At 43.7% G+C, this 23,964-nt stretch overlaps 3 long non-coding RNA genes across 4 annotated transcripts; all 3 read right to left on the bottom strand.

Annotated features, from left to right (window-relative positions):
• Window positions 1-208: 208 nt before the first annotated feature.
• Window positions 209-5,426, bottom strand: LOC120440703. Its single transcript, XR_005613467.1, has 4 exons — window positions 5,334-5,426; window positions 3,426-3,507; window positions 3,064-3,269; window positions 209-1,743 (listed from the first exon to the last, which is right to left on the bottom strand). It is a non-coding gene; the product is annotated as an uncharacterized LOC120440703 (long non-coding RNA).
• A 223-nt stretch (window positions 5,427-5,649) lies between these two features.
• Window positions 5,650-15,282, bottom strand: LOC120440738. The gene is made up of 4 exons (XR_005613485.1): window positions 15,145-15,282; window positions 6,905-7,105; window positions 5,952-6,033; window positions 5,650-5,795 (listed from the first exon to the last, which is right to left on the bottom strand). It is a non-coding gene; the product is annotated as an uncharacterized LOC120440738 (long non-coding RNA).
• Window positions 15,283-16,654: 1,372 nt separating this feature from the next.
• Window positions 16,655-23,014, bottom strand: LOC120440506. Of its 2 annotated transcripts, none has more exons than XR_005613296.1 (6): window positions 22,929-23,014; window positions 21,978-22,059; window positions 19,324-19,494; window positions 19,012-19,229; window positions 17,103-17,184; window positions 16,655-16,672 (listed from the first exon to the last, which is right to left on the bottom strand). It is a non-coding gene; the product is annotated as an uncharacterized LOC120440506 (long non-coding RNA). The 2 variants fall into 2 exon arrangements; XR_005613297.1 differs by lacking the exon at window positions 16,655-16,672 and adding an exon at window positions 16,931-16,947.
• Window positions 23,015-23,964: the final 950 nt, after the last annotated feature.

Below are 23,964 nucleotides of genomic sequence, written 5' to 3' on the forward strand. Positions count from 1 at the left end.
AAAGTAGTTAAAGTCATCATGCATCCTATTCTCTCGTGTCATGTGTTCTAATTATAGTGTCACAGATAAAGAAAGGCTTTTCTTTCTTTCTTTTGAAAACTTACAATTCGTCTGTTTTGGAGGAAGGAAGGCTCAGGGTTTAAGTAGTCATCATCATGGGCTCATCCGATTAGAATGAGAATAGGCAGTCATCAATCATTTGCAGGTTTTTATCGTTTTATTGAATAATGGGTAAAGGAAAGACACACATGGACTGCTATCTCTAAAAGGGACATAAAGTATGATTTAAAAACCAAAAAGGGGGATCATGAGCTACAACCAAGAAAATGTGTTTAAACTTTCACTAAAACCAAAATATTCTAACAACACAACCCTCCATCTTATAATAGAATCAAGTTTGTTTTATTTCATTACATTATAGTGAATTTCCTGAGGGACATGTGTAGACTGATATTGTGTTGGATGTGTGAGTATTAGATTTTAAGTTAAGGTATGCCTGCTTTGAACGATTCTTCCTTTTTGTGTGTTTGGGGTTTTCTTAATCATCTCTGTTCTCTTCTGCATGTGAAAGTCTGTGTTTCAAAGATCCATGCTCTACAGAATGATTGTGAATGAATTCCACTATTATTCCACATATATGTGTGAGGCTTTTAGAAGCAGCAACATATACGCAGCTCCGACTGACCCCTGCCCTGTTTTGTACTTTTTTCATTTGTCACACATTTAAAAGGTTTAATCAAAGCTAATACATTCATTCTACTAGAAAGTGATGACAAATGATTAAAGTGAGAGGTTACTTATGTTTCATTTTCCAATTAAGGTGAGTTATTTTTAAACTGGTCCCTGTTATCCAACTGAAAGCTGCCGACTCATCTTAATACAGGAAGTCTTGTTAAAGAAAGCTCAGTTTAAGTTATTCAGCTTTTCCTAAGAACCACTACTACTGTTTGTAAACAATTTTACCATTAAATAAGACCATAAAGAACAGTGAATTTATTTGCAACATTTATTGTATGATTTTCCCCTGTTGGATTAAGATGGGGCTACTCTTGACCAGGCTCAGCTGAAGAAGAGTCCTTCTTCCAGAAAAACCAGAAAGTCTTTTTCTTCTTTTTTTGAAGCAGTTCTTGGAGTTTGATGTTCTGTGCTGTGAGGTTTGTAATGTCAAGGAAAAGTTTCTCAGTGCTTTTCTCCAGTTCAATTTTGTCTTGGCTTTTTTCATATTTTTCTTGCAGTTCTTTGTACTTTTCTTGCAGATCTGTGTATCTTTCTTCTTGACCTTTCTTTTCCTCGCGCATGTCGTTGCTAGTTTGTTGTGGTCTGTCATGGATGGCCAGTAACTTTTGATGTCTTTTTTCCAGTTCTTGAACAGTAGCCTGCATGTCTTTATTTTTATTCTCTTGTTGTCGCTTCTCTTCTTGCATTTCACTATTTTTGAACGGGACTTTGTTATACAGTCCTTGCAGGTGGTTATTTTTGCTGACCAGCGCTTCGATTTTACCCTGCATTTCATTATGTGTTGCCCCCTGATTTTTCTTCTCTGCTAGTAGTTTTGTGTTTTCTTGAAGCGCTTGGTCAAACTTGACTTGCAGCCCCTCTTTTTCCTTTGCCATGTTGTGGAGCTTGGCTTGGATTTCTTCTTGTTTCTCTCGGAGGTTTCTCTCTAACTCCTTGTTTGTTTCCTCTTGTTGTTTCTTATCTGTTAGTAGTTCTTTGTTTCTGTGAAGCGCTTGGTGCAACCACCTGCAGAGAGTAAGGACAGTTCAATTCACTTGTACTGCGCCAAATCACAACAACAGTTGCCTCAAGGTGCTTTATACTGTAAGTTAAAGACTCTACAATAATACAGAGAAAACAGAAAAAGCTCCAACAATGAGATCACCCCCTATGAGTAAGCGCTTGACAGATAGCCATACCAAGTGATAGCAACATCACTCGAGAAGCTCGAGAAGGGTGAAGATTCAAGATTCTTAGTTTGTCACATGCAGAGTCATACAAGTACGACACACAGTGAAATGTGTCCTGAACTGCTTCTTTGACTGTGCAGAAAAATACATTATATATAATAAGTAAATTTAAAAAAAAAAAATCTGCTTTACAAGTGAAAATTTGTAAATTAAAAATCTGAAAATGTACGAATGGAATGTTAAAGCTTCCATCCATCGAGAGTAAGCTCTCTGCAGCAGGTAGATGACTGCATCTAACACTTCCAGATTTGGTTTGTATGCCAACTGCACAGTCAAGAGACGTTTTCACTCATGGTCTTAGAGACACCAAGACTTGTCTTCCCTGCACCTTCTTCACATATGATGGGAGGACAAGTGCCTAACAGTTGTTAAGCTCTGATGGTGTTCACTTCAGTACAGGAACCCAACAGGTTGTTTAACATAACACTAGGATGGTGTCCTGATTCATACAGGCTGAAAATAGACCGCACTCTGTGATGTCACGTGGCCTACCACTGTGGGAATGACAGCAACATGGACACAATCACTTTAACTTTGTTACACCATCTCTAACAGTTGACTGTGGAACACTGAGAAGCAAGGACATTTCACAATTAGGACTTGTTGGACAGGTGACATCCTGGAAGCTAGAGGATGCCACAGTTACAGCCATGCAGGTGATAGGAACACCTAAATTCAACGATTTGGACGGGTGAGTGAAAACCTTTAGCATTATAGTGCATAACTCAGGATCACAGACAAGCACATGTCCTTAAAAATAATGATATAATTACTATAACTTCAGCCTTTCTCTTAGACCAATGACGGTCCAATAACTCCAGGGGTAACCCACAATGAAAAGAGAAAATATTCAATAAGTGATCCTTGCTGTTATCAAAGAAGATAAGCCAGATTGGTTTCAGAAGCGAAATTACAACTGGGAAAACCTCTTGTGGTGTTTGATTTCATTGTACAATGTTAAAATAAAGCCCATTAAAACCCTTTAAAATTAAAATGTTATTAGGAAATATTCTTTGGTATTGACACAACTTCTCAAAGACATAAGGAAAAAAAAAGATCTGGAGAAATATGTAAGATGTATGAGCTGAGTTCTCACCTGATCAGCTGTGATTGAGATATGGGGCTGGGGCGGGGTGGGGTTTGGTGGGTTGGGGGTGGGGCAGAAGACAGCACAACTGATCAGGTGAGAAGTCAGCTTGCCTGATCAGTTGTGCTCTGAAGTAGGGGTGGGGTGAGGGGTGGGGCAGGCTCCATTGTGCTGTCCCCCCCCCCGGGGAGAGTATGGAGGGGGGTTGATGGAACCTGGGGGGTGGGAGAGGTGGTAAGTGAGGACATATATGACTCAATAAAAACAGTAGATGTTACAATCCCTAATGGCATTTATAACTATTAAGGAAGTGCAAACAGAATGTTACAGAACTGCTATAAAGTATGGAATACTGTCTGTACTGGACATACCTGCAGACATGAGGAAAAACCAGTCAGCAAACGTGTAGCTATCACATGTCAATCTGATGGGTGTGATTCTTCCAGACTGCTGCTGTATTAAGCAAGTGCCAACAGAAAGTTACTGAACTGCTATAAAGCATTAAAGGGTAATCAGTTCAAATTACTGTTCTTTATTTATCACTGTCTAACTGACACTAACACAAGTTACAGGTAAGTACTGTCAGTTAAATTAAGCTGACGAAAACCTTTTAGTGCTAAATAGATACTTGCAAGCTCTACATTCAAGAACAATCTGAGCACACTGTCGCCGGCCGATTCAATCCGAATCGGGGAAATTTATCCTAAGACAGTCAGAGGACGGAGATAAAACAATCTCTTGTTTCAGACAAAATCTAAAATAAAGAGCTGCAGGTCTTTATTTTTACTACTTTCTACACTATAGATGCAAACTAAAGACATCAAATATATGACGCAAGATATATGGAATTAAGCAGCAAAGAAAAGATTGATAAAAACTCTAAACATGTTTTATATTTTAGATTCCTGAAAGTAGCCGCCCTTTGCTTTGTTGACAGCGCTGCAAACCCTTGGCCTTCTCTCACTGAGCTTCATGATGTCGCCACCTGAAGTGGTTTTCACGTCACAGGTGTGCCTTGTTCACTTGTGCAATTTCTTGCCTTCTTAATGAGGTTGGGACCATCAGTTGTGTTGTGCAGCAGTCAGGTTGGTACCCAGCTGACAGTCCTATGTGACAACTGTTAGAATTCATATTATGGAAAGAACTGATCAGCTAAGTAAAGAGAAACAACAGTCCATCATTACTTTAAGAACTGAAGGTCAGTCTATAAAACTGCTAAAACTTTCAATGTGCAAAAACCATCAAGTGTTCCAACAAAACTGGCTGACATGAGGACGCCCAAGGAAAGGAAGACCAAGAGTCACCTCTGCTGCTGAGGATAAATTCATCTGAATCACAGGCCTCAGAAATCGCAAGTTAACATCCACTCAGATTAGAGCCCAGATAAATGCCACACAGAGTTCCAGTAGCAGACACATCTCTACATCAACTGTGCAGAGCAGACTGTGTGAATCAGGCTTTTATGGTCAAATAGCTGCTAAGAAACCAAGACTAAGGAAAAGCAACAAGCAGAGGAGATTTGTTTGGGTCAAGAAACACAAGGAGTGGACATTAGACCAGAGGAAATCTGTGCTTTGGTCTGATGAGCCCAAATTTGAGATCTTTATCTTTGTGCGAAGCAGAAAAGGTAAATGGATGGTCTCTACATGAATGATTCCCACCGTGCAGCATTGCAGAGGAGGTGTGGAGGTGCTTTGCTGGTGACACTGTTGTGGGATTTATTCAAAACTCAAGGCCCACTGAACCAGTTCATGTTTAGTTGGATCATCATAAATTTTTCAACAGCACAATGAACCCAAACACACCTCCAGGCTGTGTAAGGACTATGTGACCAACAAGGAGAGTGATGGAGTGCTGCACCAGATGGCCTGGCCTTCATAGTCACCTGACCTAAACCCAATCGAGACGGTTTGGGATGAGATGGACCGCAGAGTGAAGGCAAAAGGGCCAACAAGTGCTCAGCATCTCTGGGAACTCCTTCAAGACTGTTGGAAAACCATTTCAGGTGACGACCTCATGAAGCTCATGGAGAGAATGCCAAGAGTGTGCAAAGCAGTAATCAAAGCAAAGGGTGACTATTTTGAAGACTCTATAATATAAACATGTTTGGAGTTATTTCACACTTTTTGTTTACTACACAATTCCATAATTTCATTCATAGTTTTGATTCTGTCAGTGACAATCTACAATGTAAATAGTCATGAAAATAAAGAAAACCATTAAATGAGAAGGTGTGTCCAAACACACTCTCATATATTGACACACATATGCATGCTCACCTGATCAGCTGTGATGGAGATGTGTGGCTGGGCTGGGGTTTGGTGGGTTTGGGGTGGGGCAGAAGACAGCACAACTGATCAGGTGAGAAGTCAGCTCGCCTGATCAGTTGTGCTGTAATAGGGGTGGGGTGAGGGGTGGGCTGGCTCCGTTGTGCTGTCCCCCATGAGGAGAGGGGGGGGGGACAGCGTATGGAGGGGGTTGATAGAACCTGGGGAGTGGGAGAGGTGGTAAGTGAGGACATACGATCCAATAAAAAGACTGGATGTTACAATCCGTAATGGGATTTATAAGTACATAAGTACCTCCAACAAACAATCCTGCCCAGGACAACGAAACTGACGGTGGAATACCTTCATGCCTCATCCCACACATTTGCCACTTGGGGTGGGGTGGGGTGAGGGGTGGGGCAGGCTCCATTGTGCTGTCCCCCCGGGGAGAGTATGGAGGGGGGTTGATGGAACCTGGGGGGTGGGAGAGGTGGTAAGTGAGGACATATATGACTCAATAAAAACAGTAGATGTTACAATCCCTAATGGCATTTATAACTATTAAGGAAGTGCAAACAGAATGTTACAGAACTGTTATAAAGTATGGAATACTGTCTGTACTGGACATACCTGCAGACATGAGGAAAAACCAGTCAGCAAACGTGTAGCTATCACATGTCAATCTGATGGGTGTGATTCTTCCAGACTGCTGCTGTATTAAGCAAGTGCAAACAGAAAGTTACTGAACTGCTATAAAGCATTAAAGGGTAATCAGTTCAAATTACTGTTCTTTATTTATCACTGTCTAACTGACACTAACACAAGTTACAGGTAAGTACTGTCAGTTAAATTAAGCTGACGAAAACCTTTTAGAGCTGAATAGATACTTGCAAGCTCTACATTCAAGAACAATCTGAGCACACTGTCATCAGTTAGCATCAGTAGGTAACTTTAGCTAAAGACTGTATGAAAGCATTAAGGTGCTGCATCATCTCATCCTCTTCTTCTTTCTCCTCATCTCCATCAGACCAAAACGAGGAGAGGGAATTCTTGTCATCTTCGCTCTCTTGGTCTGAATGCTACACATTTTGTACATGTTGAGCTTTCACTACTATTGAGGTGTATGGAGTGTGTGATCTGAGAAGGCACAGGACTTAAGGAAGTTGCTAAGCTGAAGCCTCAAAAGCTTCTTCTCACTGCAACAGTGCCCACTGCTGCTGACCTAAAGGATTACACTGTTGCATTTATTTTTTAACGCTGCTTGCTTCAATAGTTGTTTCTTATTGTCAGACAACGAAAGCCAGGATTCAACTACAAACATGAAACTTTGGAAAAACACTTGTTGTGATTCATAAATGCAATCTGGATATCTTCACCAACACTCAAGTTATTCTTGAAATATTCATGCACTTCAGTTTACCTATTTTTATTATTATTATTATTTTAATTCTAGTCCAGTTATAGTAAAGCTACCTTAAAAAAAAAATCACCATTTGATTAATAGTACACAGTACAATTGTTCATTACAGCTTTGTGAAAACATAAAAGAAAAGACTATTACTTATTATTTTAGAATAATAAACCTTAAAGCAGATGATGAGAAGATATTGCAGAAGTTTTGCAATGTCCATTAGTCTTCACAGATGCCAGGATGTCATTGTCTTTCCAGGAGGGTGGGCAGCATCATTAGAGTTGAAGACCTTCTCCATGTGGCACATCTTCTGGAACAAGTCATCATCTCCACAGCAAGTAGACATGTTCCAGATGTGCCAAATTCCCTTTTTCTTAAGCAATGAAGACAAGAGATAAAAAGACAAGAATATGTCAATCGTAAAAAAACAACTTAAATATGTATATCGCCCAGCAATATAAAATGGAAATCAGTGTCAGAGATTATGAAAACACAGGTTTTATTTTACATTTATTTAAAATCTTGAACAAAACTGCAAATAAAAAGGTAGGAAAAGGACTAATCCACATTTCAGACAGTAAGCAAGTAGGGCCATACACTCAAAGACTCTTGCACTGGTAAGCCAGTAGGGGTTATAGAGCAGTATAAAATTAAAAATCCAAACTTGTTCTCTTGGCTAACAGAACAAAATTGGATCTGAAAAGCAGTTTCAAATAAAATGTTAATCATTTTAATAAAAATGAGAAGTACTTGCAGCTTGACTAACCAACTAGAATATGTTAAGCAAGTTTACTTTGTTTTGCTCAAATTCCTAGAAATGCAGTTCCTACTTTTAAATTTTCTTAACTATGAAATTATGGTTCATATTTATAACCAATTAAAGTATTGATTGTTAAATCGTTGTTTAAGTTTCTGTAGATCATGAGATGAAATACAACTAACTTATCACTCTGTAACAGTAACTGAGCTACTGGGTGTATGATCGCATAGAATTTACTGTAAACTTTCACACAGTAAACCACCAAAATATAAATTTTACATCAAACAAACATTACATTTCACCACAAATAGTGCATAAAGAACAAAAGTGCTTCGTTACATCCTTATGGTCCAAAATTCAAATCTGGTAGAAACAGATTCTAACACAAAAATCGTTTTTGCTTTTAAACAGAAAACAAACACTTCAGTGATTCCTGAGATTAGGGACAAAACAGGTTTTAAATTTCTAAAATATATATTTTTGATTTTTCAAAAACATATTTATATATAATTGTTACACAAAGCTTTGGCTGTCTCACCATGTTTTGGTACAATCTCCCAGGTGTAACATTTTTTAATAATTTATGTTTTTGCTGGAGAAGTGCAAGGTTTTTGTCAACACCGTCAGACACAAAGAAATGCAAAATATATATTTTAAATTAAGTTGTTTCAGCTATTTTGACTATTAGCAGCTTCTCTATTCTATTGTTTATGCACATATGTTTTCAGAGTAATTTTACCACATTTAAAAGTAAGATTGTTTTGGCTTTTTATTATTAAGGTTACAGTCATACATATTTTCAGAAGCTTGTATTTAATCTCTATAAGAAACAATCATATTAAGCAGAATGCAAATTACACATTTATTGAGAAAATTACGTATTTTTATTGGAAGATCATGAGGGAGGAAAATATATGGTTCTCCAAAAGAAAAAATAAACAAAAAGCGAATAGTTATGTCTATAACTTCTGTTCCCTGAAGGAGAGGAACGAGTACAACACATAAGTATGGGATATCACGCCCTCGCATGTCCTGGCTGAAGAAACCTTTATTCACGCTTTTTAGGCACATGACGTGTGATGACACGTGCACGGCCCCGCCTGCACATATAGCCGCTGTCATCACGGTCATCCCTCAGTTCGATAGCCGCTCTTCACCGAGCCAAACTGCTCAGTGGGGCCACCTTGTGTTGTACCTCGTTCCTCTCCTTCAGGGAACAGAAGTTATAGACATAACTATTCGTTCCCTTTCAGTCGATTCACTCGGTACAACACATAAGTATGGGACATATATACACGCCCCACAGAGCAGCCACCGAACCGAATCGGGCCACCACTTCCTTAGTGAGTGGTAGACCCAGCAGAAAGGACAGTATGAGCCACCGAAGGGGCTGTAACGTCCAACCGATAAAACTGCACAAAAGTGTGCGGTGATGCCCAACTAGCTGCCGCACAAATATCAGCTACAGGCACCCCTTTAAAAGAGCCCATGAGGTTGCCATCCCCTGGTGGAATGAGCTCTCACCCGTGGGGCAAAAGCAAGACCTCTGGTGCCGTATGCCAGTGAGATAGCTTCTATAATCCAGTGGGACAGCCTCTGTTTGGACAGAGATCTACCTCTATTTGGATTGGCGAAGCAGACAAACAGCTGGTCACATAAACGCACATTCTGAGTGCGCTCAATGTGAGTGCGTAGCACACGCACTGGACAAAGAGAATGCATCCTCCTCTGCTCCTCAGATGCAAAAGGAGGGGAGCAAAAAGCTCAGCAACTCAAACTCCATTGAGCTATAAGATGCAGGCATGATCTTGGGAAAATAGGCAGCATTTGGGCGCTTGTCACGACCTTGTGGCCATCAGGAGAAAACTGTGTGCAGGCGGGATGCACGGACAGCGCATGAAGGTCACCCACTCGCTTTGCGAAGCCAAAGCGAGAAGTAATCTGATCTTATATGAAAGAAATTTCATATCCACAGACTCGATGGGTTCAAACGGGGGCTACAAAGGGCCTCCAGCACCAAAGACAAGTCCCAAGCAGGAGACTGGACTTAAGCACGGGTCTCAGCCGGCGAACCCCTTTCAGAAAACGTATGGCGGGGATGTGCACCTGCTGTCACCCGTCAAAGCCAATATGACAAGCAGATATAGCTGCTAAATAAACCTTAATTGTCGAAAATGAAAGGCCCTTATCCAGCAGCTCCTGCAGGAATGTCAAAACATCCACAATAGAGCACTGAAATGGGAGAGTGTGGCGGTCCTGGCACCATTGCTTGAAGGCTCGCCATTTGTAAGCGTACAAGCCTCTAGTAGATGAGGCCCTAGCGCTCTGGATTGTCGCTATCACACTGGGTGGCAAACCCTTAGCAATCAAGTTTAGCCTCTCAGCAGGTAAGCATGAAGGCGCCACAGATCTGGGCGCGGATGAAACACTTCTCCTCCCGCCTGAGAGAGGAGATCCCTGCGGAGAGAGAAGCTGCCAAGGACTCGCTGCTAGCAGGCTGAATATCTCTGCATACCACGACCTTGTGGGCCACCAAGGGGCCACTAGAATCAGAGAGAGGGAATGCCGACGCACTCTCTCTAGAACTGGAGATATCATTTCCACTGGGGGAAATGCATACAGGAGCACGTCTGCCCATTGGTGCGCTAGCGCGTCCAAGCCCAAGGGTGCATCGTGGTCGATTATGGAGAAGAACAGGGGGCAGTGAGTATTTACCCTGGAAGCAAAAAGATCTATTTGCGCCTTGCCAAATAGATCCCAAATCTGAGCCACTATTAAAGGGTGTAACCTCCATTCTCTCACCAGAGGACCCCCCCTGGAGAGAAGGTCCGGCCCCAGGTACAGGTGGCCCGGGACATGGGTGGCTCTCAGAGACAGAAAATGAACACTGCACCATAACAGCAGAGAGCGAGACAGCTTCAACAGGGGAAGAGAGCGTGTTCCTCCCTGCCTGTTTATGTAAGACACCACTGTTGAATTGTCCGTCCTGACTAAGACATGCTGGCCCTCCAGGACTGGACGCAAATGCTTTAGAGCTAAGAACACTGCTAACAGCTCTAAGTGGTTGATGTGCAGCTGGCGCTGAGCTGCGGACCAGATCCCTCTCACTGATGCACCCTTGCACAGTGCTCCCCACCCTCTTAGGGAAGCATCTGTGGACACCACCTTGCGAAACAACACCCTCCCAATCCGAGAGCCCTGATGCAGCAGCCTGGGCTCCCTCCAAGGATGGAGAGCTAGCATGCAAGGCGCGGTTACCGGCAGCCTCCTCCGGAGGTGACGCGATGCACATCACAGGCGGTGAGAGAGTCCAGCGTTGAAACGCTCTCATTTTTTTAACAGTCCAAGTGGCACTACGGCGATCATAGATGCCATCATGCCCAACAAGCGTAATATCGTCTGGAAACGCAGTCTGCGTCCCAGCTGAAACTGAGCGAGGCAGCGATGAAACGCGGCCACTCTGTGCTCCGACAAACGTGCGCGGCTGGAAAGCGAGCATATTTCCAAACCGAGGAAAGAAATCTGCTGACTCGGGATTAGCGAGCTCTTTTGAAAGTTCACAGAGAACCCCAGTGTCTGAATGTGTGACAGAACCAGTGACAGCTGTGTCTCCGCCTGCTCTCTGGAGCAAGCTACGAGAGCCCAGTCGTCTAGGTAGGCTAAGATGCGGATGCCTCTCTCTCTCTGAGGGGTGCTAGCGCTGCTTCAGCACATTTCGTAAAGGTGCGAGGAGCGAGCGACAGCCCGAACGGCAGCACTAGGTATTCGTAGGCTACGCCCTCGAATGCAAACCTCAGAAACTGCCTGTGTTTCGGGTGTATAGCCATATGAAAATAAGCATCTGTTAGATCGATTGTCGCAAACCAATCTCCCGGGCCGACTGCATTCAAGAGCTGTCTGAGTGTTAGCATCTTGAACCCGTGCGTGCGTGAGATCGTGTTCAAGACTCGCAGGTCGAGGATGGGACGAAGCCCTCCCGCCTTTTCGAACAACAAAATAGCGGCTGTACCAACCTTTGTCTGTCTCCGAGCGGGGACCACTCGTGTGCTCTTTTCTGCAATAGCGCCTTTATTTCCTCTCTGAGTATCATGGCCGCCTCGGTGTTGACAGTCGTGTTCACGACTCCCCTGGAAACGAGGCGGCCTGACCCGAACTGCAACCGGTAACCCATGGCAGCGGTTCGCAGCACCCACGGAGAGGCGCGCAAGCGCGCCCACTGAGGGAAGCGAGCAGCCAGCCCGCTGACCTGCAGCACCGTCGGCGGGCGTTGTCGCCCCAGTGTGTCTGCAGGGGACTGCATCACCTGCCTGACCTGGCTCATTCTGCCCGCAGGCTGAGCATTTGTGATTGTTTGAGAATAAACAACACTCTTTATTGATTGTAACATGGGAACATGTACATTCATACATTTTGTTGGAGGCACCTTTTCTGGGGCACAACAAAGAAAAAACAGCGGGAACACTTGATGTGGTCACCTGAACATTTAACACACCTGAACAGGGAGTTACCTGAGGCATTTTGTGTGCAGGGGTTTTGTGCTTGGGAGACTGTGTTAGGAAAGTGCAGCGCCTTCTGGGGCTGACAACCTGAACAGAACTTAAGTGGCACCTCTTGGGCGGCAACAGAGGGGTAAAAGCAGCGTCTCCCTGCTGCTGGACCCCTTCTCCACTCGAAACCACAGCTAGGAGGGCTGAGGCTTCTTCCTCCTGGGCGTCGGGTCAAGCCGGGGCCCGGGGTGAGCCTCTGCTCCAGGCCGACTGGCGTGGAGCTCGGGCGGAGGATGTGCTCTCGCTGGCGGCGCACCCACTTCAGCAGTGGGCGCGGTCTCTTGCCAGTCGGCAGAGGAGCGGCGGGCCTGTGAGAGCTAGCTGCGGGCTTGGGCTTCGGCTGGCGTCTGGGGATGATGTCGCGCAGAGCTTCCGTCTGCTTCTTCCTCAGATCGAATCTAGCCTGAATGGCTTCAAGTGAATGTCCGAATAACCCAGCCGCAGATACTGGTGCGTCCAGATATACAGCTCTGTCCCTATCCGGGACGTCAGAGAGGTCAGCCACAGGTGCCTCTGCGCCACTACTGTCGAAGCCATCCCTCTGCCCAGGAGGCGCTGCACAGCGAGGCGCACGGAGGATGTAATCTGTGGCGACTCTGACCTCGTTAAGAAGAGGTGCCAAAGGGCTGTCATCAGGAACCAGCGATCCGAGCTCCGCCAGGCACATTGCCTGGTACGTCTGGAGCATGGTGACGGAGCTCATGGCGCGAGCAGTGCCGGCCTGAGCCCGATAAATCTTCTCCAGCTGCGAAGCAGAGAATCTGCAGTGCTTGGACGGCAGAGTTGCGGGGCCGCCGACACCATGGTTATGGGACGGGGCCAGATAAGCAGCCAGAGATGGCTCCATAGGGGGTGGGTTAGCTAAGCCAGCCCCCTCGGCGCCGTCCAACTCCATGTACTGTCCATAGCCGGGCACAGTGATGCGGGTAGACAGAGGTTTGTCCCATGATGCTGTTAGCTCGCAGAGAAAGTCTGGGAACATGGGAAGGCAGTTTTTGGCCGTTGCGGGCTCCGGTGGGAGGAAAAAAAACCATGCGACCGTGGCGGCTTCTGAGCTGGCGGAGGAGAGGGCCAGTCCACCTGCAACTTCTCAGCAGCACGGCGAAACAGGGAGAAAAGAGAGGTGTCATCGTGGCCACCGGCGCAGCAGCGGCGGCACATTGGGCCGACAATGAGCTCTCCTGCTCATCCTCCGACAAACCATGGATGTCCAGGCCGATGTCCAGCACGTCATCGTCTTCCTGGGGAGCGCTGGCGGGCTTCAACCCAGGCTGAAGCCCGTCAGCGCTCCTGCATGGTTCCGGCTCGTCATCGGCTAACCTGTCAACATATTCCATGTGGTCAGCCCAGCTAATTGCGGGGACATCGACCGGGAAATCCTCGTCTTCGGAATTGGACGAAGCTGGGGCTCCAGACTCGGAAAGGAAAGGGTCATGCCGTGCGACAGCCAAGCATCCCAGCACTTTTTCCACAAACGTCACCCGTCTTTCCAGGGTCGAGCGCCGGAGCTGGCGACAAAACGCACAGGCTTCGGGCTCCGTCAACGCTCTCCTAGTGTGGACGATCCCCAGGCAGACAGGGCAGGCATCGTGCTGGTCGCTGTCGTGCAAAGAGAAACTGCATCCCTGAGGACAGGGGCGAACACAAGATTTCTGCTTTGCTCGCTTCGGTTTGGAGTCCATTCCAAAACGCAAAGCGAAACGCTGCACAGGAAAAACTTGAAATTAGCGCTCCGCGGGCAGCCTACACACCAACTGGGCGGTGGAGGCTAACACCAACAGGGGCAGTTAAGCTAAGTTCAAGTCGGCAGACAACGGAGCTAACTAGCAGCAGCGAGCTAGCCCAACTCAGCAGAGGTATTCTCAGCGAGGTGAAGAGCGTAAGAACTGAGGGATGACCGTGATGACAGCGACTATATGTGCAGGCGGGGACGTGCACGTGTCATCACACGTCATCTGCCTTAAAGGCGTGAATAAAGGTTTCTTCAGCCAGGACACGCGAGGGCGTGATATCCCATACTTATGTGTTGTACCGAGTGAATCGACTGAAAGGGAACCATCAAGTGTTCCAACAAAACTGGCTCACATGAGGACGCCCAAGGAAAGGAAGACCAAGAGTCACCTCTGCTGCTGAGGATAAATTCATCTGAATCACAGGCCTCAGAAATCGCAAGTTAACATCCACTCAGATTAGAGCCCAGATAAATGCCACACAGAGTTCCAGTAGCAGACACATCTCTACATCAACTGTGCAGAGCAGACTGTGTGAATCAGGCTTTTATGGTCAAATAGCTGCTAAGAAACCAAGACTAAGGAAAAGCAACAAGCAGAGGAGATTTGTTTGGGCCAAGAAACACAAGGAGTGGACATTAGACCAGAGGAAATCTGTGCTTTGGTCTGATGAGCCCAAATTTGAGATCTTTATCTTTGTGCGAAGCAGAAAAGGTGAATGGATGGTCTCTACATGAATGATTCCCACCGTGCAGCATTGCAGAGGAGGTGTGATGGTGTGGAGGTGCTTTGCTGGTGACACTGTTGTGGGATTTATTCAAAACTCAAGGCCCACTGAACCAGTTCATGTTTAGTTGGATCATCATACATTTTCAACAGCACAATGAACCCAAACACACCTCCAGGCTGTGTAAGGACTATGTGACCAACAAGGAGAGTGATGGAGTGCTGCACCAGATGGCCTGGCCTTCATAGTCACCTGACCTAAACCCAATCGAGACGGTTTGGGATGAGATGGACCGCAGAGTGAAGGCAAAAGGGCCAACAAGTGCTCAGCATCTCTGGGAACTCCTTCAAGACTGTTGGAAAACCATTTCAGGTGACGACCTCATGAAGCTCATGGAGAGAATGCCAAGAGTGTGCAAAGCAGTAATCAAAGCAAAGGGTGACTATTTTGAAGACTCTATAATATAAACATGTTTGGAGTTATTTCACACTTTTTTGTTTACTACACAATTCCATAATTTCATTCATAGTTTTGATTCTGTCAGTGACAATCTACAATGTAAATAGTCATGAAAATAAAGAAAACCATTAAATGAGAAGGTGTGTCCAAACACACACTCATATATTTGACACACATATGCATGCTCACCTGATCAGCTGTGATGGAGATGTGTGGCTGGGCTGGGCTGGGGTTTGGTGGGTTTGGGGGTGGGGCAGAAGACAGCACAACTGATCAGGTGAGAAGTCAGCTCGCCTGATCAGTTGTGCTGTGAAGTAGGGGTGGGGTGACGGGTGGGGCTGGCTCCGTTGTGCTGTCTCCCCACACCCCGAGGAGAAGGGGTGGGGGGGCAGAGGATGGAGGGGTTGATGGAACCTGGGGGTGGGAGAGGTGGTAAGTGAGGACATATATGACTCGATAAAAACACTGGATGTTACAAACCCTAATGGGATTTATAACTATTAAGGAAGTGCCAACAGAATGTTACAGAACTGCTATAAAGCATTAAAGGGTAATCAGTTCAAATTACTGTTCTTTATTTATCACTGTCTAAGTGACACTAACACAAGTTACAAGTAAGTACTGTAAGTAAATTAAGCTGACGAAAACCTTTTAGAGCTGAATAGATACTTGCAAGCTCTACATTCAAGAACAATCTGAGCACACTGAAATCGTTTCGAGGTCAGTAAACACAACCAGAATTCATACATAAGGCACACGGGATTATAAGGGGCACTGTCGATTTTCAGAAAAATCAAAGGATTGATTTGAAGTGCGCCGTATTTTCCAAACAACACGGTAATAACGACGGCCCGCTAGCATGCGCTACCAAAAATAGTGCTTTGTTGTGTATCTGACGGACGAAAGCTAAACCAGCTCCACACCACTGTAGTTGCAGCATTTTACAAACCAATTCTGGTTCATCCGTTTCATTCAACGATCCACTTTCGCTCTTCTCATTCTGCGTCCGCCGCCATGTGCGTATGTAAACATAGGCACTGCGCATGCGCGCTTTTACCCACATTCTATCGCGATATTTCATTTTCCTATCGTTGCCCAAAATTACACCGGTATTACCGTGAACGGTATGATATGGCCCAGCCCTAGTAGAAAGAAAAGTTTTTATATTGGTATTGTGGTTTCTTGCAGACTTACAGGATGTTGCTTTTTCCTCCAGTTACCATCATTGGTAATTATGGTCTGCTTCCCCACAAAGAAAAAACAGAAGCAAAAAGATATTACAATTTTGTCCAGGGATATTGTTTTGTTTCTCTGTGTTGCACTGAAATGCAATTTAAATGTTTGTTTTTTCCCTAATAAATTGAAAGAGCTTGACTTTACAATATTTATGTCCATGTCTATTTTTGGTTCTCTTGCCCACTAAACCTTCAAAATGGAAACATTTGTGCTTTACAGCAAATTTTCTTGTACAATTAACTGAGATTAAGTAATTACAAAACCTCTATTTAATTAGATTAATTTTTTAATCGAGTCTCATCCCTAATATATACTTTTATAACACACACACACACACACACACACACACACACACACACACACACGGGTATGCCTCACCTGATCAGCTGTGAAGTGGGGGAGGGGTGGAGGGTGGGGCAGGCTCCATTGTGCTGTCCCCCACAAGGAGGGGGGGACAGCTTATGGAGGGGGTTGATGGAACCTGGGGGTGGGAGAGGTGGTAAGTGAGGACATATATGATTCAATAAAAACACTGGATGTTACAATCCCTAATGGCATTTATAAGTACATAAGTACCTCCAACAAACAATCCTGCCCAGGACAACGAAAGTGACGGTGGCATATCTTCATGCCTCATCCCACACATTTGCCACTTGGGGTGGGGTGGGGTGAGGGGTGGGGCAGGCTCCATTGTGCTGTCTCCCCCACACCCCGAGGAGAAGGGGTGGGGGCAGAGGATGGAGGGGTTGATAGAACCTGGGGGTGGGAGAGGTGGTAAGTGAGGACATATATGACTCAATAAAAACAGTAGATGTTACAATCCCTAATGGCATTTATAACTATTAAGGAAGTGCAAACAGAATGTTACAGAACTGCTATAAAGTATGGAATACTGTCTGTACTGGACATACCTGCAGACATGAGGAAAAACCAGTCAGCAAACGTGTAGCTATCACATGTCAATCTGATGGGTGTGATTCTTCCAGACTGCTGCTGTATTAAGCAAGTGCCAACAGAAAGTTACTGAACTGCTATAAAGCATTAAAGGGTAATCAGTTCAAATCACTGTTCTTTATTTATCACTGTCTAACTGACACTAACACAAGTTACAGGTAAGTACTGTCAGTTAAATTAAGCTGACGAAAACCTTTTTGAGCTGAATAGATACTTGCAAGCTCTACATTCAAGAACAATCTGAGCACACTGTCGCCGGCTGATTCAATCCGAATCGGGGAAATTTATCCTAAGACAGTCAGAGGACGGAGATAAAACAATCTCTTGTTTCAGACAAAATCTAAAATAAAGAGCTGCAGGTCTTTATTTTTACTACTTTCTACACTATAGATGCAAACTAAAGACATCAAATATATGACGCAAGATATATGGAATTAAGCAGCAAAGAAAAGATTGATAAAAACTCTAAACATGTTTTATATTTTAGATTCCTGAAAGTAGCCGCCCTTTGCTTTGTTGACAGCGCTGCAAACCCTTGGCCTTCTCTCACTGAGCTTCATGATGTCGCCACCTGAAGTGGTTTTCACGTCACAGGTGTGCCTTGTTCACTTGTGCAATTTCTTGCCTTCTTAATGAGGTTGGGACCATCAGTTGTGTTGTGCAGCAGTCAGGTTGGTACCCAGCTGACAGTCCTATGTGACAACTGTTAGAATTCATATTATGGAAAGAACTGATCAGCTAAGTAAAGAGAAACAACAGTCCATCATTACTTTAAGAACTGAAGGTCAGTCTATAAAACTGCTAAAACTTTCAATGTGCAAAAACCATCAAGTGTTCCAACAAAACTGGCTGACATGAGGACGCCCAAGGAAAGGAAGACCAAGAGTCACCTCTGCTGCTGAGGATAAATTCATCTGAATCACAGGCCTCAGAAATCGCAAGTTAACATCCACTCAGATTAGAGCCCAGATAAATGCCACACAGAGTTCCAGTAGCAGACACATCTCTACATCAACTGTGCAGAGCAGACTGTGTGAATCAGGCTTTTATGGTCAAATAGCTGCTAAGAAACCAAGACTAAGGAAAAGCAACAAGCAGAGGAGATTTGTTTGGGTCAAGAAACACAAGGAGTGGACATTAGACCAGAGGAAATCTGTGCTTTGGTCTGTTGAGCCCAAATTTGAGATCTTTATCTTTGTGCGAAGCAGAAAAGGTAAATGGATGGTCTCTACATGAATGATTCCCACCGTGCAGCATTGCAGAGGAGGTGTGGAGGTGCTTTGCTGGTGACACTGTTGTGGGATTTATTCAAAACTCAAGGCCCACTGAACCAGTTCATGTTTAGTTGGATCATCATAAATTTTTCAACAGCACAATGAACCCAAACACACCTCCAGGCTGTGTAAGGACTATGTGACCAACAAGGAGAGTGATGGAGTGCTGCACCAGATGGCCTGGCCTTCATAGTCACCTGACCTAAACCCAATCGAGAGGGTTTGGGATGAGATGGACCGCAGAGTGAAGGCAAAAGGCCAACAAGTGCTCAGCATCTCTGGGAACTCCTTCAAGACTGTTGGAAAACCATTTCAGGTGACGACCTCATGAAGCTCATGGAGAGAATGCCAAGAGTGTGCAAAGCAGTAATCAAAGCAAAGGGTGACTATTTTGAAGACTCTATAATATAAACATGTTTGGAGTTATTTCACACTTTTTTGTTTACTACACAATTCCATAATTTCATTCATAGTTTTGATTCTGTCAGTGACAATCTACAATGTAAATAGTCATGAAAATAAAGAAAACCATTAAATGAGAAGGTGTGTCCAAACACACACTCATATATTTGACACACATATGCATGCTCACCTGATCAGCTGTGATGGAGATGTGTGGCTGGGCTGGGGTGGGGTTTGGTGGGTTTGGGGGTGGGGCAGAAGACAGCACAACTGATCAGGTGAGAAGTCAGCTCGCCTGATCAGTTGCGCTGTGAAGTAGGGGTGGGGTGAGGGGTGGGGCTGGCTCCGTTGTGCTGTCCCCCCCATGAGGAGAGGGGGGGACAGCGTATGGAGGGGGGTTGATAGAACCTGGGGAGTGGGAGAGGTGGTAAGTGAGGACATACGATCCAATAAAAAGACTGGATGTTACAATCCGTAATGGGATTTATAAGTACATAAGTACCTCCAACAAACAATCCTGCCCAGGACAACGAAAGTGACGGTGGAATACCTTCATGCCTCATCCCACATTTTTGCACTTGGGGTGGGGTGGGGTGGGGTGAGGGGTGGGGCTGGCTCCGTTGTGCTGTCCCCCCCCCCCCCCGGGGAGAGTATGGAGGGGGGTTGATGGAACCTGGGGGGTGGGAGAGGTGGTAAGTGAGGACATATATGACACAATAAAAACAGTAGATGTTACAATCCCTAATGGGATTTATAACTATCAAGGAAGTGCAAACAGAATGTTAGATGACTGTTATAAAGCATGCAATACTGTCTGTACTGGACATACCTGCAGGTTATGAAATAAATACTTCGATTCGGACACCTTGGAAGGTTTTCTGCCTCACCATGAATTAAAAACAAATGAATCCATGAATCTTAAAAACATTGGACAAGTTTACTTTTGTAATGTTGCATTACAATATGGTTAGGCAAGTGAAATAAATAGCATTGTTTAGCCCCGGTCACAACACCGTCAATAGTATAGACACTTATTTTAGGAAATGTGCTAATTTTACAGGTCAAGACGGGTGGCAAACAGCATTAATGACATTACATCTGTTTCAAATGAAACAATCTCAAACGAAAACGCGTACACACACACGGGCATTAAGTATATTAAGGAAATATTCTTTGGTATTGACACAACTTGTCAGGGACAAAAGGGAAGAAAACCTCTGGAGAAAAATGTAAGATGTATGAGCTGAGTTCTCACCTGATCAGCTGTGAAGTAGATATGGGGCTGGGCTGGGGTGGGGTCTGGTGGGTTTGGGGTGGAGCAGATCGGGCAGAAGACAGCACAACTGATCAGGTGAGAAGTTAGCTCACCTGATCAGTTGTGCTGTGAAGTAGGGGTGGGTGGCGGGTGGGGCAGGCTCCCCGACGAGGAGAGGGGGGAAGAGGATGGAGGGGGTTGATGGAACCTGGGGGTGGGAGAGGTGGTAAGTGAGGACATATATGATTCAATAAAAACAGTAGATGTTACAATCCCTAATGGCATTTATAAGTACATAAGTACCTCCAACAAACAATCCTGCCCAGGACAACGAAAGTGACGGTGGCATATCTTCATGCCTCATCCCACACATTTGCCACTTGGGGTGGGGTGGGGTGAGGGGTGGGGCAGGCTCCATTGTGCTGTCTCCCCCACCCCGAGGAGAAGGGGTGGGGGGCAGAGGATGGAGGGGGTTGATGGAACCTGGGGGTGGGAGAGGTGGTAAGTGAGGACATATATGACTCAATAAAAACACTGGATGTTACAAACCCTAATGGGATTTATAACTATTAAGGAAGTGCCAACAGAATGTTACAGAACTGCTATAAAGCATTAAAGGGTAATCAGTTCAAATTACTGTTCTTTATTTATCACTGTCTAAGTGACACTAACACAAGTTACAAGTAAGTACTGTAAGTAAATTAAGCTGACGAAAACCTTTTAGAGCTGAATAGATACTTGCAAGCTCTACATTCAAGAACAATCTGAGCACACTGAAATCGTTTTCGAGGTCAGTAAACACAACCAGAATTCATACATAAGGCACACGGGATTATAAGGGGCACTGTCGATTTTCAGAAAAATCAAAGGATTGACTTGAAGTGCGCCGTATTTTCCAAACAACACGGTAATAACGACGGCCCGCTAGCATGCGCTACCAAAAATAGTGCTTTGTTGTGTATCTGACCGGACGAAAGCTAAATCAGTTCCACACCACTGAAGTTGCAGCATTTTTACAAACCAATTCTGGTTCATCCGTTTCATTCAACGATCCACTTTCGCTCTTCTCATTCTGCGTCGCCGCCATGTGCGTATGTAAACATAGGCACTGCGCATGCGCGTTTTACCCACATTCTATCGCGATATTTCATTTTCCTATCGTTGCCCAAAATTACACCGGTATTACCGTGAACGGTATGATATGGCCCAGCCCTAGTAGAAAGAAAAGTTTTTATATTGGTATTGTGGTTTCTTGCAGACTTACAGGATGTTGCTTTTTTCCTCCAGTTACCATCATTGGTAATTATGGTCTGCTTCCCCCACAAAGAAAAACAGAAGCAAAAAAGATATTACAATTTTGTCCAGGGATATTGTTTTTGTTTCTCTGTGTTGCACTGAAATGCAATTTAAATGTTTGTTTTTTCCCTAATAAATTGAAAGAGCTTGACTTTACAATATTTATGTCCATGTCTATTATTTGGTTCTCTTGCCCACTAAACCTTCAAAATGGAAACATTTGTGCTTTACAGCAAATTTTCTTGTACAATTAACTGAGATTAAGTAATTACAAAACCTCTATTTAATTAGATTAATTTTTTTAATCGAGTCTCATCCCTAATATATACTTTTATAACACACACACACACACGGGTATGCCTCACCTGATCAGCTGTCAAGTGGGGGGCAGGCTCCATTGTGCTGTCCCCCACAAGGAGGGGGGCAGAGTATGGAGGGGGTTGATGGAACCTGGGGGTGGGAGAGGTGGTAAGTGAGGACATATATGACTCAATAAAAACAGTAGATGTTACAATCCCTAATGGGATTTATAACTATTAAGGAAGTGCAAACAGAATGTTACAGAACTGTTATAAAGTATGGAATACTGTCTGTACTGGACATACCTGCAGACATGAGGAAAAACCAGTCAGCAAACGTGTAGCTATCACATGTCAATCTGATGGGTGTGATTCTTCCAGACTGCTGCTGTATTAAGCAAGTGCAAACAGAAAGTTACTGAACTGCTATAAAGCATTAAAGGGTAATCAGTTCAAATTACTGTTCTTTATTTATCACTGTCTAACTGACACTAACACAAGTTACAGGTAAGTACTGTCAGTTAAATTAAGCTGACGAAAACCTTTTAGTGCTAAATAGATACTTGCAAGCTCTACATTCAAGAACAATCTGAGCACACTGTCATCGGTTAGCATCAGTAGGTAACTTTAGCTAAAGACTGTATGAAAGCATTAAGGTGCTGCATCATCTCATCCTCTTCTTCTTTCTCTCATCTCCATCAGACCAAAACGAGGAGAGGGAATTCTTGTCATCTTCGCTCTCTTGGTCTGAATGCTACACATTTTGTACATGTTGAGCTTTCACTACTATTGAGGTGTATGGAGTGTGTGATCTGAGAAGGCACAGGACTTAAGGAAGTTGCTAAGCTTCAAAAGCTTCTTCTCACTGCAACAGTGCCCACTGCTGCTGACCTAAAGGATTACACTGTTGCATTTATTTTTAACGCTGCTTGCTTCAATAGTTGTTTCTTATTGTCAGACAACGAAAGCCAGGATTCAACTACAAACATGAAACTTTGGAAAAACACTTGTTGTGATTCATAAATGCAATCTGGATATCTTCACCAACACTCAAGTTATTCTTGAAATATTCATGCACTTCAGTTTACCTATTTTCATTATTATTATTATTATTTTAATTCTAGTCCAGTTATAGTAAAGCTACCTTAAAAAAAAAAAAATCACCATTTGATTAATAGTACACAGTACAATTGTTCATTACAGCTTTGTGAAAACATAAAAGAAAAGACTATTACTTATTATTTTAGAATAATAAACCTTAAAGCAGATGATCAGAAGATATTGCAGAAGTTTTGCAATGTCCATTAGTCTTCAGGATGCCAGGATGTCATTGTCTTTCTGGGGGCATCATTAGAGTTGAAGACCTTCTCCATGTGGCACATCTTCTGGAACAAGTCATCATCTCCACAGCAAGTTGACATGTTCCAGATGTGCCAAATTCCCACTTAAGCAATGAAGACAAGAGATAAAAAGACAAGAATATGTCAATCGTAAAAACAACTTAAATATGTATATCGCCCAGCAATATAAAATGGAAATCAGTGTCAGAGATTATGAAAAACACAGGTTTTATTTTACATTTATTTAAAATCTTGAACAAAACTGCAAATAAAAAGGTAGGAAAAGGACTAATCCACATTTCAGACAGTAAGCAAGTAGGGCCATACACTCAAAGACTCTTGCACTGGTAAGCCAGTAGGGGTTATAGAGCAGTATAAAATTAAAAAATCCAAACTTGTTCTCTTGGCTAACAGAACAAAATTGGATCTGAAAAGCAGTTTCCAAATAAAATGTTAATCATTTTTAATAAAAATGAGAAGTACTTGCAGCTTGACTAACCAACTAGAATATGTTAAGCAAGTTTACTTTGTTTTGCTCAAATTCCTAGAAATGCAGTTCCTACTTTTAAATTTTCTTAACTATGAAATTATGGTTCATATTTATAACCAATTAAAGTATTGATTGTTAAATCGTTGTTTAAGTTTCTGTAGATCATGAGATGAAATACAACTAACTTATCACTCTGTAACAGTAACTGAGCTACTGGGTGTATGATCGCATAGAATTTACTGTAAACTTTCACACAGTAAACCACCAAAATATAAATTTTACATCAAACAAACATTACATTTCACCACAAATAGTGCATAAAGAACAAAAGTGCTTCGTTACATCCTTATGGTCCAAAATTCAAATCTGGTAGAAACAGATTCTAACACAAAAATCGTTTTTGCTTTTAAACAGAAAACAAACACTTCAGTGATTCCTGAGATTAGGGACAAAACAGGTTTTA

Source organism: Oreochromis aureus, linkage group 6 (assembly GCF_013358895.1).
Source record: "Oreochromis aureus strain Israel breed Guangdong linkage group 6, ZZ_aureus, whole genome shotgun sequence".
Classification (NCBI taxonomy): Eukaryota; Metazoa; Chordata; class Actinopteri; order Cichliformes; family Cichlidae; genus Oreochromis; species Oreochromis aureus.